This window comes from Hemiscyllium ocellatum, chromosome 36 (assembly GCF_020745735.1).
Source record: "Hemiscyllium ocellatum isolate sHemOce1 chromosome 36, sHemOce1.pat.X.cur, whole genome shotgun sequence".
NCBI classification, from domain to species: Eukaryota; Metazoa; Chordata; class Chondrichthyes; order Orectolobiformes; family Hemiscylliidae; genus Hemiscyllium; species Hemiscyllium ocellatum.
This window is the reverse complement of record NC_083436.1, coordinates 6,482,255-6,495,064: the sequence shown is the minus strand read 5'-3', so window position 1 is coordinate 6,495,064 and position 12,810 is coordinate 6,482,255. Positions and strand designations below refer to the sequence as shown.

Below are 12,810 nucleotides of genomic sequence, written 5' to 3'. Positions count from 1 at the left end.
TGAGGGCGGATAGGTCAGGAAGATGATTGCAGGTTAGGAGGGCGGTGCTGAGTTGAGGGAACCGACTGAGACAAGGTGGGGGGAGGGGAAATGAGGAAACTGGAGAAATCGGAGTTCATTTGTGGTTGGAGGGTTCTCAGGCGGAAGATGAGGCGCTCTTCCTCCAACTGTCGTGTTATGTTCTGCCGATGGAGGAGTCCAAGGACCTGCATGTCCTCGGTGGAGTGGGAGGGAGAGTTAAAGTGTTGAGCCACGGGGTGGTTGGGTTGGTTGGTCCGGGCGTCCCAGAGGTGTTCCCTGAAGCTTTCCGCAAGTAGGCGGCCCGTCTCCCCAATATAGAGAAGGCCACATCGGGTGCAGCGGATGCAATAGATGATGTGTGTGGAGGTGCAGGTGAATTTGTGGCGGATATGGAAGGATCCCTTGAGGCCTTGGAGAGAAGTAAAGGAGGACGTGTGGGCGCAAGTTTTACATTTCCTGCGGTTGCAGGGGAAGGTGCCGGGAGTGGAGGTTGGGTTGGTGGGGGGTGTGGACCTGACAAGGGAGTCAGGAAGGGAGTGGTCTTTGCGGAACGCTGATAGGGGAGGGGAGGGAAATATATCCCTGGTGGTGGGGTCCATTTGGAGGTGGCGGAAATGACGGCAGATGATACGCTGTATACGGAGGTTGGTGGGGTGGTAGGTGAGAACCAGTGGGGTTCTGTCTTGGTGGCGGTTGGAGGAGCGGGGCTCAAGGGCGGAGGAGCGGGAAGTGGAGGAGATGCGGTAGAGGGCATCGTCGATCACGTCTGGGGGGAATCTGCGGTCCTTGAAGGAGGAGGCCATCTGGGCTGTACGGTATTGGAACTGGTCCTCCTGGGAGCAGATGCGGCGGAGACGAAGGAATTGGGAATAAGGGATGGCGTTGTTACAGGGGGCAGGGTGGGAGGAGGTGTAGTCCAGGTAGCTGTGGGAGTCAGTCGGTTTATAGTAGATGTGTGTTGAGTCGGTCGCCCGAGATAGAAATGGAAAGGTCTAGGAAGAGGAGGGAGGAGTCTGAGACAGTCCAGGTGAATTTGAGGTCGGGATGGAAGGTGTTGGTAAAGTTGATGAACTGTTCAACCTCCTTGTGGGAGCACGAGGCAGCGCCGATACAGTCATCGATGTAGCGGAGGAAAAGGTGGGGGGCGGTGCCAGTGTAGTTGTGGTTGATGAACTGTTCCACATATCCTACGAAGAGACAGGCATAGCTGGGACCCATGCAGGTGCCCATGGCAACTCCTTTAGTTTGGAGGAAGTGGGAGGATTGGAAAGAAAAGTTATTCAGGGTGAGGACCAGTTCAGTCAGTCGAAGGAGGGTGTCAGTGGAAGGGTACTGGTTGGTGCGGCGGGAAAGGAGGAAGCAGAGGGCTTTGAGTCCTTCGTGATGGGGGATGGAGGTGTAACATATTATGTTAATTGCACACAACACAATTCTAATTTTTGTATACATTTAGAAGTGTTAAGAAGTTTAACTAAACATTCAAATGTGATGCAAGCTTCAATATTGAAATCTTACTCCTAATGTTAAATTTAGCAATAAGACAGCACGACATTTTCTTCTCTTACCTGAAATGAACAAAACTAAATTCTCTAAATGAGACCCGGAGTGCAACAATTAAAACGAAAAAAGTTCAATCCACTATCAGTTGTATCACAGTAAAATTCGCACACCTATCAAAACAGTGTCCATGAAGATTCAGCAATGTTCAAGTCATCTGGAAAAACTGTCAGAGCTACGACGGCACTGACAATACCATGAGCCCATTAAGTCTACACACACTCCGTTTATTCTGCATGATCCTGCAAATTTAATCACTTCGATGCTTTTTTTTTCATTCAGGAGATGAGGGCATTGCTGACTAGGCCAGCACTTACTGCCGATCATTAAAGGCCCAGTTAAGAGGGCAATGAAAAGTCAACCACATTGCTGTGGGTCTGGAGTCGCATGTAAGGCAGTTTCCTTCCCTAAATAGCATTAGTGAACCAGATATGTTTTTTTCTGTCAATCAACATTGATTCATGGTCCATCATTAGATTCTTAATTCCAGATTTTTATTGAATTCCAATTACACCATCTACACAGCAAGATTCCACTACGGCATCGCCTTCCTCAAATGTCCAGCCAACATCCTTTGAAATCATTAATTGGGTTCAGCCCACCATTCTGTGGGCACAGGTTCCAGGACATTACAACTTTATGCATAAATAGGTTTTTCCTCATATCCTTCTGCATCTCGCACAAAATCTTAGAACTGTCCCTACTAATTTTATACCATCAACTAATGAAATAGTTTACATTTGTCAATCAGATCCAAACCTATCTAAATTTTGTATAGATCTATCTAATCTCACTCATCATCTTTGCTTCCAAGATGACCAAAATCAGCTTCACCAAATTGAAAGTGCAACTAAATCCCTCATTGAGGGACCATTTTCGCAATTATGCTTCGCAACCTCTGAACAAATTTTCACTTTTTTAAATGCAGTGACCTGTATTAAAATCAAAATCAATCTCTAGTTGTGAACTTTATAAAGGTTTAACATAGCTTCCTTGCTTTTGTGTTCTGAATGCCAATAATGATGAAATTCTAGTTCCCAAATGCTTTTCTAATTACTCTTGCAATAAATCCTATCACTTGCAAGGATGCATGTGCACAAGTCCCAAATCTTCCCACTGGCACCGCATGCTCTTTTAGACCATGCTATTAAGTCTATACAGTATTACCCTGTCCTATAATATCTGCAAACATGCATCATCATATATTTCTGTGCATTAAATTCTATTCGCCACTCGTCTGTTTATTCTACTGGTGTATGCCCAGTTGCAACCAATTGGTATCATTCATACCATCTGTTGACTTGCAAATTTGGCAATGAATTTTAAAATTGTACTCTCTATTCCAATATCCAAGTTATTTAGTCAGGATATCAACAAAACCAATGATCCTTATTTGGTGTACACAACTGTCTATTTCCCTTCACTCTGCACAAATCACAGGTCATTCTGCTATAACGTAACAGTTACCTTCCTCTGCAACCTCGTGCTATAGAAAATGGTGCTATGGAAACCAGTTTTGAAACTCATGCTGTAGAAGATCACGAGTAGAAAATTGTTACAACCTTGTGTAAAACATTCGCATTATCCAAACAATGTCCACAATTCATCAATTACATTATAGCCAATTCACTCTGACGAAATGTGCATCATAGCAGAATGACCTGCATTCCACAGGAGCAAGTCAACTCTGTCTTCAGGCAACTTATAAGCAACCCCTACAGTTGTTGTCTCAAGACATCAGAAGACTTTCCAAGTGTGAAATAACACCAGAAAGGCCAGGATCCTGTCACCAAGTCACCCTTTGCTTACACATGCATAGTCCTTTACACTGGTCTGGTTTCCTCAGAGGCAGCCCTTAGGGTAAACAGAACCTCTGTTACTCTTGTTTACATCTGTTGGTCAGGGTTTCCTGATTTGGTCCAAACAGGAAACTCATATTCTGAGGTACACCCGGCTGACATTGTCACAATCATTACATCCCTCACCCTCAGAGTTGAGGGATGCAGACCTGTTCTCTTTTTTTTTAAAGTCACTTCTCCTGGGGGATTTTTGCACCAGGCCTGACTCCTCTGGATCAGCCTCAGATACGGGTGGTGTGTACTGGGCCATAGCCTGCCTCTTGCCCCCAGAGTGTCTCAGAAGTAATTCATCTTTTTCTTAAAATGGTAAAGCATCAGGGCTGCAATATCAGCCGTGTCCATCTCAGAATCTGGTTTCTTCAACATTAGATATGGGGGCAGAATCCCCAGGTTCCAACAGGTGATCCAGCTGTTAAGGGGGTCGAGTACGTTTTGCTCCTGCCTCGTTACTGGATTTGCAGCTTACATGTTGTCTACGTGCTTGTTCATGACAGCCTCACCTACTTTAACTTTGTATGTCAAGGGACCTGAATTTGCATCAACCATGCCTCTTACTCATTTAGAGCACCAAACATCCCCCCCTGAAGTAAACTCTCTCTCTCACACATAGAGGAGCATTATGTCCTGCATTGGTGTTCCTGATACTGTTTCACCTTCCCGCCCAGGTCCAGGAAGATCAGATTTAACTCGGTGCAGAGTTTTCTCCCCATTAGCAACTCTTCTGGAGCTATCCCTGTAGTTGCATGAGGGGTGGTCTCACAATCAAATAGGAACGAGGACAATTTGGTATAAAGTGAAGCTGTAGGTGGCTTCTTTAAGTCTGATATCAAAGTTTGAACTGGTCTTTCCACCAGATGACAGATAGCATGGAGCTGTCCTTATATGCCGAATGCCATTTGACATTCTAAAACAGTCGAATTTTACGTGTTACTGAGGATTATAACTGCAATAAATGCCATTGGTTGCAAATCTTAGCAGATCAAATGGATAGGTTGGAGCAACAGTTAGAGGCAATGACGCATTTACAAGAGCAGGGGGTGTGATGGATGGCAGTTATATGAAGGGAGAAAAGCTGCACATACAGTCTCATAGATGGGTTAACTCCAGGAAAGGTAAGAGAGGTAGGCAGATAGTGCAGGAATCTTCTGTGGCTATCCTCATTTCAAACAAGTATGCTGTTTTGGCAGAGGTTGATGGGTAAAGACTGAGGGATATAAACTTCATAGAGGTTTATAAAATCATGAGAAGCATGGTTAGGATAAATAGACAAGGTCTTTTCCCTGGGGTGGGGGAGTCCAGAACTAGAGGGTGAGAGGGGAAGGATATAAAAGAGGCATAAGGGGCATTTTTTTCATGCAGAGGGTGGTGTGTCTATGGAATGAGCTGGTAGAGGAAGTGGTGGAGGCTAGTATAATTTCAACATTTAAAAAGTATTTGGATAGGTACATGAATAGAAGGGTTTGGAAGGATATGGGCAGGGTGCTGGCAAGTGGGATTAAATTAGGTTGGGATATCTGGTTAGTGTGGATGAGTTGGAGCGAAGGGTCTGTTTCTGTGCTGTCCATCTCCATGACTCTAAATGATGGCCATTGTCAGAGACAAAAACTTCTGGGAGACCATGTCCTGCAAAAGATGGTATTCTGTCAGGTTGGTAGTGGATTGCAGGAAAGGGAATTTGTGAAATGTTTACGAGATGGCTTTTTGAAGCATCTGGTAGTGGAGCCCACTAGTGAGCAGGCAGTATTGGACTTAGTGCAATGAGTCAGGCTTGATAAAGGGAGTTTAAAGGTGAAGGAACCCTTAGGAGGCAATGATCATAATATGATTAAATTTACTCTGCAATTTGAGAGAGAGAGAAGATAGAATCAGAGGTAACGGTATTACAGCTGAATAAAGGCAACTACAGAGGCATAAGGGAGGCGCTGGGTAGAACTGACGGGGAGCTGAGCCTAGCAGGAAAGACAGTGGAACAGCAATGGCAGGAGTTTCTGGGAGACACAGCAGAGCTTCATCCCGAGGAAAAAGCAGCATGGTACAGGAAGGATGAGGCAGCCATGGCTGACCAGGGAAATAAGGGACAGCATAAAAGCAAGGAGAAAGCATATAATATGGTGAAGGACAAGGGGGAAATCAGAGGATTGGGAAGTTGATAAAGACCAACAGAGGACAACAAAAATGAAATCAGGATGGAAAAGATTAAATATGAGGGCAAGCTAGCCAGCAATATAAAAGGAAAACTAAGATCATTTGTAGATAAAGAGCAAGAGAGAGGCAAACTGGGAATTAGGACACTGAAGAGATTGTAGTGGGGAACAACAAAATGGCTGAGGAACTTAATAATTACTTTGTGCCAGTCTTTACTGTGGAAGACACGAGTAATATCTAAAAAAATTCAAGACAATGAGGGATTAAACCTCGTATGATAGCCATCTCCAAAGAGAAGGTGCGAGAAAAACCGAATGGCCTGAAAGCGGATGAAACACCTGGACCAGATGGACTACACCCCCGAGTTCTATGGGAGATAGCTAAAGATATGGTAGAGGCGTTAGGGGGGGGATCTTTCAAGAATTGCTAGAATCAGAGAGAGTCCCAAAGAACTGTAAAATTGCTAACATGACATCCCTGTTTAAAAAGGGAGTAAGGCAAAAGATGGAAAATTACAGACCCATTAGCCTAACCTCGGTCGTGGGTAAGATCCTGGAATCCGTTGTGAAGGATGGGATTTCTGGATACTAGGAAGTATATGGTAAAATGGGGCAAAGTCAGCATGGGTTCATCAAGGGGAAGTCATGCCCGACAAATCTACTAGAATTCTTTGAGGAAGTAACAAGCAGGTTAGACCAAGGAGAGCCAATGAATGTTATCAACCTGGACTTCAAGAAGGCCTTTGACAAGGCACCACACAGGAGACTACTGAGTAAGATAGTAGTGTCAAAGGCAAGGTGCTAACATGGACAGAAGCTTGACTTCTGGCAGAAAGCACAAAGTGGGGATAAAAAGGTCCTTCTCATGATGGCAGCCGGTGACAAGTGGTGTTCCTAAGGGTCAGTGTTGGGACCACAGCTTTTTATTTTTATACATTAATGATCTGGATGAAAGAAGAGCATTCTGGCTATGTTTGAAGACGACACAAAAATAGGTAGAGGAACAGGTAGCACTGAAGAGGTTGGGAGACTGTAGAAGGATTTTGACAGGTTAGGAGAGTGGGCAAACAAGTGGCAGATGGAGTACAATGTGGCAAAGTGTGAGGTCATGCACTTTGGTAGGAATAGAAGCATGGACTATTTTCTAAATGGGGAGAAAATTCAGAAATCTGAAGAGACTTAGGAGTTCGAGTCCAAGATTCTGTCAATGTAAACTTGCAAATTGAGTGAATAATTAGGAAGGCAAATGCAATGGTGGCATTTATTTTGAGAGGACTTGAATATAAAAATAGGGATGTACTTCTGAGGCTCTATAATGCTCTGGTCAGACCACATTTGGAGTATTGTGTGCAGTTTTAATCTCCATTTAGCAAAAAGAATGTACTGGCCATGGAGCATGTTCAAAGGAGGTTCACAAGAATGGCCCAGGAATGGAAAGCTTAGCATTCAAGGGACATTTGAGGACTCTGGGTTTATACTCAATGGAGATTTAAAAGGATAAATGGGGCTCTAATTGAAACATGCAGAATACTGAATGACCTGAACAGAGTAGATGTTGGAAAGATGCCTCCACTGGTAGGAGAGACTGGGAAACAATGGAATAGTCAGAGTAAAGGGAAGATCTTTTGGATCGGAGATAAGGAGAAACTTCTTCAGCCAGACAGCGGTGATCTATGGAATTCATTGCCAAAGACGACTGTGGAGGCCAGGTCATTGAATATATTTAATACACAATAATCTGTCTATCTTAGTCTTAAGTGGATCAAGGGTTACGGGGAGAAAGGAGTTAAGAAACGTATCAACCATGATTGAATGACTGAGTACATTCAGTGGGCTGAATGGCCTAATTTCTGCTCCTATGTCTTTTGGTTTATGGTCCCCACTTTTGGCAAATGAACTCTATACATTCCCAGCCATTTTGAGTAGGTGTCCTCAATGACTAAGCCAATGAACCAAACCTACAGTTTGCCTGTCTATTCCCACAGATGTGGGGAGCTGCTGGTGGTAATTTTTGTGCATATTGGCACTACCCCACCAATGCAGCTATGTCTGCATCCAATGCTGGCCACCAGATATACCTTCTCACAAACAATATCATTTTGGTCACCCCGGAGGACCCTGACAGAGCTCAGCCAGTATCTGGCAGTGACCTTTGCTGGGGACAATCACTTTTACTCAACCAATTTTATGGGCCCAAGCCTTTTGCTACAATCAGTGGTAACTGGACCTGCTGCTTCTCATAAAAGACCAGAACTGAAGTTATAAACACTATTCTGAAAAAGGTTCCCCGCTACAGGCGCTCAGTCTAGCTGAGATCATTTAACCAGATGTTTATTTTGATTGGTTCTGACTTGAATGTTGCTAAGCAATTTAATTGTTCCAAACCAGATGCAGGCGGGCTTTCCAGGGTGTGCACTCTCCAGGATATCAGCTTATGAGTTCTCTTACTCAATTTAGGTCTAGAGTCATTCAGTTGTACAGCACAGCAACAGACTCTTTGGTCCAACTCGTCTATGTCAACCAGATACCCTAAATTAATCTAGTCCCACTTGCCAGCACTTGGCCAATATTCTTCTCAACTCTTCCTTCTTATTCACATATCCATCCAGGTGTCTTAAATGTTGTAATTGTACCAGCGGCCACCACTTCCTCTGGCAGCTCATTCCATATCACCCCCCCCATAGATTCGTCTCATGTTCAACCTATGCTCACGTGTTTTGGACTTCCCAACCCTGGCAAAAAGATTCTGACTATACGCCCTATCCATACCCCTCATGATTTTATAAACCTCTCAGGAGTACCCCTTCAGCCTCCAACATTCCAGGGAAAATAGCCCCAGCCTATTCAGCCTCTCGCTATAGCTCAAATCCTCCAACCCCAATAACATCTTTGTGAATCTCTTCTGAACCCTTTTAAGTTTCACAACATCGTCCCTATAGCAGGGAGGTCAAAATTGAATGCAGTATTCCAAAAGTAGCCTTAACCAATGCATCCGCAACATGAAAGCCAACTCCTGCATTCAATACACTGACTGATTAAGGCAAGCATACCGACCACTTTCTTCACAACCCTGTCTACCTGTGACTCCACTTTCGAGAAACTATAAACCTGCACCCCAAGGTTTCTTTGTGCAGAAACGCGCCCCAGGATCCTACCATTAAGTGTATAAACTCCTGCCCTGATTTGCCTTTCCAAAATGCAACATCACACCTTTATCTAAATTAAGTCCCACCTGCCATTCCTCTGCCCGTGAGATCAAGGACACCATGTACTTTGAGATCACCTTCTTCACGGTCCACTACACCACCAATTTTGGTATCATCCAGAAACATATTAATCATTCTTCCTATGTTCACATCCAAATAATTTATAGGAATGATAAAAAGCAGTGGAACAAGAACTGATCCTTGCAGCACACTGCTGGTCACAGGCTTCCAGTCCAAAAACACCATCTATCTCCATCCTCTCTCTCTATCCTATCTTCAGGCTAATTTTATATCCAAATGGATAGCTCTCCTTGAATTCCATATAATCAAATCTGCTAACCAGTCTACCAAGCAGATCCTTGTTGAATGTGTTGCTGAAATCCATACAAACAAGATCCACTGCTCTGCTTCCAACAATCTTCTTTGTCACTTCTTCAAATAAAATCAATTTACTGAGACATGATTTCCCATGCACAAATACATGCTGACTATTCATAACCATGATGCGGAGATGTCGGTGATGGACTGGAGTGGAGAAAATTAAAAATCACAGATCACCAGACTATAGTCTGACTTCTAAATAAACCTGTTGGACTATAATGTAGTGCTGTGAGATTTTTAACTTTATCCCTAATCAGCCCTTGCCCTTCTAAATATATGTGAGATGCTACATTTTGGTCGGGCAAATCAAGGCAGGACATACACAGTTAACGGCAAGGTCCTGAGGACTGTTGCCAAACAAAGATCTAGGTGTGCAGGTTTATGGTTGCTTGAAAGTGGAGTTGCAGGTACACAAGGTGGTGAAGAAGGCATTTGATAACACTAGCTTTCATTGAGAACTGGAGTTGGAAAATCCGGTTGCAGCTGTATAGAATATTTGTTCAACCACTTTTGGAATACTGTGTTTAATTCTGGTCACCCTGCTATAAAAAAAGTCAGAGTCAGAGATGTACAGCACGGAAACAGACCCTTCGGTCCAACCCGTCCATGCCGACCAGATATCCCAACCCAATCTAGTCCTACCTGCTAGCACCCGACCCATATCCCTCCAAACCCTTCCTATTCATATACCCATCCAAATGTCTCTTAAATGTTGCAACTGTACCAGCCTCCACCATATCCTGTGGCAGCTCATTCCATACACGTACCACCCTCTGTGTGAAAATATTGCCCCTTATGTCTTATATCTTTCCACTCTCACCCTAAACCTATGCCCTCTAGTTTTGGACTCCCCAACCCCAGGGAAAAAATTTTGCCTATATATCCTATCCATGCCCCTCATAATTGTAAATCTCTATATGGTCACCCCTCAGCCCCCGACGCTCCAGGGAAAACAGCCCCAGCCTGTTCATCCTCTCCCTGTAGGTCCTCCAACCCTGGCAACATCCTTGTAAATCTTTTCTGAACCCTTTTCAAGTTTCACAACATATTTCCGATAGGAAGGAGACCAGAATTGCACACAATATTCCAACAGTGGCCTAACCAATGTCCTGTTATGAAACTTGAAAGGATGCAGAAAAGATTTACAAGAATGTTGGAGGGTTTGAGGTATAAGAAGTGGCTGAATCAGCTGGGGCTATTTCCTTGTAGTGAAAAAGGTTTATAAAATCATGATGGGCATAGATAGGGCGAATAGCTTAAGGGCTTTTTCTCAGGGTAGAGGCATCCAAAGGTAGATGGTATAGGTTTAAGATAAGGGGGTAAAGATTTAAAAGGGACCAAAGGAGCAACTTTTTCATGCAGAGATTGATACATGTATGAAATGAGCTACCAGAGGCGGTGGTGGAGGTTGGCTCAAATAAAAAGACATCTGGATGGATATATGAGTAAGTAAGGTTAGAGGGAAAAGGGCAAAATGCTTGCAAATGGGACTAGAGTAATTTAGGATATCTGGGCAGCATGGACAAGTTGGACTAATGAGTTTGTTTCTGTGTTGTACAACCCTATGACTTTGCAAGTTTCTAATTTCCTTTCCCTAATTGCTTCTACCATGGATTTTCAAAGCCTCCATATTCCCAATCCTGAGCTTTTCCCATTTTTCTTGAACAAATTCCACCCTGTCCTCAGCAAGTGCATTGCTTCCACCAAAAGGCATTGCTGAGGGAACCTTTGAGTCCTAACCGTGCTTGACATTTCAAATGACTTTTGATCCATGCTTACTCAGGCCCCCTTCCTCAGTTCTTCTATTTCATTGATAAACATACTAATGTCTTTACCTATGCTCATCCATTACTAGGACATTTATCAAATTTTGTATTTCCATCCTTCTTCCTCTTCACATGGTCCACTACTAACTATCCCCTAACTTTCCTCAACTTCGCCTCCCATTTCAAGAGATAGAATAAGGGGCAACTTTTTCATACAGAGGGTGGTGTGTGTATGGAATGAGCTTGCCAAATGAAGGTTGTTACAATTACAACATTTAAAAGACATCTGGATAGGTATGAAAATAGGAACAGTTTAGAGGGATATGCACCAAGTACTGCCAAATGGGACTAGATTACTTTAGGATATCTGGTCAGCATGGAGAAGGTGGACCGAAGGGTCTGTTTCTCAATGACTCTTTGTGTCATTTGCAAATGTGGCAAATCTTTATCCAAATCATGTAATGGCAGTCTCCAGGTTGCCAATGGTTCTGTTCTTGAGTGTGTCTGCAAATCAGTTTGTATTCAAGTTGGAATGCAATGCAGGACAATATGAAATAACTATTCATAAACACTGGAATCTTTTCTAGGAGATCTTTAAAATTACACCCCAGTTGGGGAATCATGAATTTTGGGTTAAGACCAAGTGTATGAGGAATGGTGGATCAGCCAGGATCCTATATAATGGCAAAGTAGGCTTAGAGGTCCAAACAACTTCCTCCTGTTCCTATTTCTTATACGCCTACTGTACTCATACCATAATTACCCAACAATGCCAGATCTCCAATTTCTTCTAGCTTCCTGTTTTTCCCAGATGTCCAGTATCTTTCAAGTAATAATTGAGGTCACCCTGCCTCCAAGCCTATGCAATGGCTACCAGATCATACTTATTTCAGCATATCTCTTTTGTTTCTAACCCTACATATATTCAAATGTAGAGTCTTCAGTTTTATCCTTGTATTATTTTTGTAACTTATAGTCTTATCTGTTAGAATAGAATACAAACTTAATTAATTATTTCATATCAATTGTCAATTGTCGTATTAATACCTTTTCTTTTTGTCTTGACCCTACTCTTGGATTTATCACACGTTGGAGAAAGTGAGGACTGCAAATGCTGGAGATCAGAGCTGAAAAATGTGTTGCTGGAAAAGCACAGCAGGTCAGGCAGCATCCAAGGAGCAGGCGAATTGACGTTTCAGGTGTAAGCCCTTCTTCAGGAATGAGGAAGATGTGCCAAGCAGGCTAAGATAAAAGGTAGGGAGGAGGGACTCGAATGAAACCTCCTTCCACCTATCGCATTTACAACACCCCTCCCTCAAATCCCTCCTCCCTACCTTTTATCTTAGCCTGCCTAGCACACCTTCCTCATTCCTGAAGGGCTTATGCCCGAAACGTCGATTCTCCTACTCCTTGGATGCTGCCTGACCTGCTGTGCTTTTCCAACAACACATTTTTCAGCTTGTTATGCGCAAACTGTCTGATACCATAGTATAACAGTGACTATACTTCTAAAGTACTTGACTCGAAGTACTTTAAGGTGTCTACAGATCACAAAAGGCGCAACATAAATACAAGTCTTTCTTTTAGAAAGTCAAACGTGATAAACGCTCAGAATGAATACAGATCAGTACCTTTGGGAGAAGGGGTAGAATAACTTTACCTGTACTACATTAACAAAGTCTTGATATTTCCAATATAACACTCCATACTCAACAGTGAACCAGACCCAAACATTGATCGTCAAAGCACAGCATATCAATCATATTTGCACTACTTTTTTTTTGTGGAGGGATATTTGATATTAACTAAGGTTCAACGGCAATCTTTTAGTGTCCAACCTGAAGCCAGCATAAGGATTCATGGAGCCATGGCAATT

General features: G+C 43.3%; 1 protein-coding gene across 8 annotated transcripts in view; it reads right to left on the bottom strand.

The window, feature by feature from the left end:
- The window catches only part of rapgef2b (Rap guanine nucleotide exchange factor 2b), a 393,772-nt gene that overhangs the window by 144,841 nt on the left and 236,121 nt on the right, over positions 1 to 12,810 (bottom strand). The window lies entirely within an intron of this gene.